The sequence below is a fragment of the Octopus bimaculoides genome, chromosome 4 (genome assembly GCF_046866305.1).
Source record: "Octopus bimaculoides isolate indiv1 chromosome 4, ASM4686630v1, whole genome shotgun sequence".
Classification (NCBI taxonomy): Eukaryota; Metazoa; Mollusca; class Cephalopoda; order Octopoda; family Octopodidae; genus Octopus; species Octopus bimaculoides.
In genome coordinates, this window is record NC_142931.1 from 32510680 (window position 1) to 32514545 (window position 3866).

A 3866-nucleotide genomic window follows, 5' to 3' on the forward strand; every position below is an offset into this window, starting at 1 on the left:
AAGAAATTATTAGTATTTCCAGCAGAGTATTTTTAATAACATTTTCCCCCCACTATTTTTAATTAGAAAGGCAATTTAATTTGATGCAGGTTAATAATTATAAAACATTTCATTCTTCATGGCCTAGTTTTACAGTTTGTTTTTTATTCTTTGGTGTGAGGGAAGGATATTATTGCCATAGTCTTTTTATATTCTTCTAGACTGAAGAATCAACATAATTAGATGAGGTTAGTAATTAATTGGAAAATAAGGTTAGAGTTTGAAAGCAATTGGCATGAAGCAAGCTTGGGAGGGATTAGCCTAAGGAAAGATATTCCATACATATGTGATGACCTGGCAGAGTCATTAGTATATCAAAACTAATGCCTTGTGGCATTCATTCTGACTTTCTGAGTTCAAATTTCATTGAGGTCAACCTAACTTTTCATCTGTTGGGTGTCACCAAAAATGTACCAACTCAGGGCAGTGGTTTAGCAAAAATGAATGCCTTGCAGGGTTTGTTCTAGCCCTTGGTATTTTGATTTCAAATCTCACTGAAGTTTACAAATGTTGTAAACTTAATCTGTCAGCTATTTTAACACTGCTTCTTGACTTCTTGGATGCCTTTAGCATTGCCCATTTAGGCAAGTTCTCCAATTTAAGTATACCTTGCTTCCTCCTACCATGATTAGAGGCCCTGTGAAAAGTTGTAAGTATTTCCTTACTTTCTGATAAAAAGATGTTTTTAAATTATTAGAGATGGAGAGATAGGAAACTCCTCAAATAGTTTGCATCCTTCATGAATGTGGATATTATGCTTACACATTTCCAGTCCTATGGAACATCACCAATCTCTCCATAATTCCAGTATAAACTAGTAGACAACAACAAATAAGTTTGACTTATAAATATTTAGACTTCTGCTGAGATCTCATCCAGTTCAGAATTTTATATTTGAGAATCACATGGTTGCAAACAACACATTCTCTACATTTGGTAGATCATTCCTTGACACAATGCCAATATGAAGTGTCACATTTTTCAGAGTTTCATGCTGTATGTACCCTTGACATACATACATACATACATACATACATACACACATACATACATACAGACCGACAGACAGACAGAGTCAGACAAGAAAAAGTAAAAACAGTATGCACTATCGTAGAGGTCAGCTGTTCTGCTGATGTGAATATCTCTTAGAAAATCAAAGAGAAAGAGAATAGCTATTGACAACTGCATCGAAACTTCCTGTTTCTATATACAGATTGTAAATTCACATTTATACTAATAATTTTGTGGATAAATGCCTAAGTGACAATCTAGATTAGCTAGGCTTTCAGAAAAAGGAATTAACCAACTAACTTACAGATTATAAATACAATCTGTAAGTGGAGGAGTAGAAATTTGTAAGACTTTTCTAAAGTTTAAAATGTGACATCGTTTTTGTTATCTACATTCCAAAAAATAGAGAGCTTTGTATCTTTGTTAGAAGCCAACTTATTCCTCAAATAAAGAATTTGAATAATCAGAAACAGAAGAGAACTTACATACATGTATATCAGATGCATATAAAAAATTGTTGAGAATGTAGGTACACAAAGCTTGTGCATAGAAACTGAAAGAGTGTAGTGTTATCAGTTCTACAAGCAAAAGTCAGTTTAGAGATGACAGCGAGTATGTTATTGATGTCAAGTAGAAAGACTTTTGATGAAAAAAAATAGCTAATCCATGGACTATGTCTTACATGAAAGAATAGAAGTTAGATAGAATGGAGTATCATAATTGTAAATTTGCTATTAAGCTGGTAAGTAATACATAAGGAGCTTATAGGGAAGATTCCTCAGTAGATTTTCAGGTTAAACAAGTCGAAGCATTTTAATGATATCAAAAGTAAAAACTTTGCCTGTCGATATGTAGTGCTGTCTTAAGGAATGGACACACTATGTAGTAGTCCGTGGGCCTCATAAGCCTTTGGAGCCCAATTCTGATTTATGCATTCTGTGCCTTGCTGTCAATAAATACAATAGGGCCCAATACATTGATTTTCTTAAGAGCATATAATACCACCAAGATGGCCCTGCAAATGTGTAATAGAGAAGCTTTGGTATTCAATGAACTTGGCTTTATAAAAATTATAAAAGTGATGACTAAGAAAATATTTTCAAGAAGTTTATGAGATGAACACTTAGAACTCTTCTACTACTTTAAAGATGTTGGATGTACAAGCAATAATTAGCGAGATCAAAAAGATGAATTTTCCTTTAGAATTGATCAATTTCTTTGCTGATTTAAATATCTCAAGATAAACTTCTATTTCCAGAGCAGAATTTAAAAGTTGTAGAAGAGACAACTTGGCCAATTCCAAAATGCCTGGTGGATAACTTGCTGCCTTACTCTTGGAGCTACTAGAAAGAGTCATGACTAAACAATATAGATAAAATAATTTAGAGGTGGTTTGAAACACTTTTCAAAATTGCCATCTTGTTATAAATTAGAGACTGGACCTGATATGTTCTTTAGCAATGCATCAAATTTATAAATATTATTATGTATCTTGATAAGGCAGTGAACTGGCAGAATTGTTAGAACATCCGACAAAATGCTTGACAGAATTTCTTCTGGTTCTTTACATGCTGTGTTCAAATTCTACCAAGGTCGACTGTGCTTTTCCTCATTTTTGGGGTAGGTAAAACAAGAACCAGTTGAGCACTGTAGCAAATGTAATTGACTTGCCTCCACCTGCCATATTTCAGTCTTTTATCTATAATTGAAAGAATTATCTTATGTCTCAATGAGAGTTCTTGATTGAAATCTCAATTTAGTATTCAGCATATATTTTGGGTTAGTAGATGTTTATCAGTCATATTATTGATTGTCCAGGACAAAATGTGATGTGTGGACTGCCACTTTTCAAACCTAATCAACATCAGTCTGCAGCAATTGATTCCAATAAATGGAGTTAATAACATCTTAAAAAATTATTATCAAAAGAAAAAAATGTTTTTAATCTCTAATGAATATTTTTTTTTTTATATAAATATTAGTATTTTTAGCTTTAGAGCTTCAGGTAGAATTAAAATGGAAGCTAACTGACCTGAATGACTACATGCAAAATTTCCATACATTAGATTTGCGGTAATTTGATTAATAAAGGTAATTTTGATAACACAGTCATTAATATGATTAATTCTAGTTGGTAAGATAATGAAAGGTAAGAGACAATTATTATTCATTATACCCAGGTACTCATTTATGATTTCATCAGGAAAAGGGATCATCATCATCATCATCAATACCACCTCCATCACTCTCACTGCTATATCGCTGCCACCAACACAGCCACCACTACTACCACTGCCACTACTGCTACTGTCACCACCACCACAACCACCAACACCATTATCTTCCTCTTCATCATCATTGCTTCAGAGGTTATACTTTCTTTCCAAGGCTTACATGGCTTGGAGGGATAATTGATACAGAATTTCCCCAATCTTTTATCATCTTTCTTTCCATTTCTTAGTCAAAGATGGAAGAGAAATGCTCTTGATCACTTTCAGGGCCTCTGTAACTAGTGGAAGGAAGAATAAATATTATACTTGGGCCAGAAATTTGGCCTGAATGCTTGCAATAGAATTTTGGCTAAATTCACCCCAAAATCAGGCAGTGTTTTTATATCTGGCAGTGAATCAAGTCTACCATCCAAGAACTGGTTTAGTTTATTTGGTGCACTTCCACATATGTTCTGTCAACCAAGTACCATTCTGAAGGTTTTGGTCATCAAGTCTATGGTAAAGACATTTGCTTAACTTCATGTGAAGGGGATCAAACTTGAAGCTACATAGTGCTGAGTCAAACATCTTAATCACACAGCCATA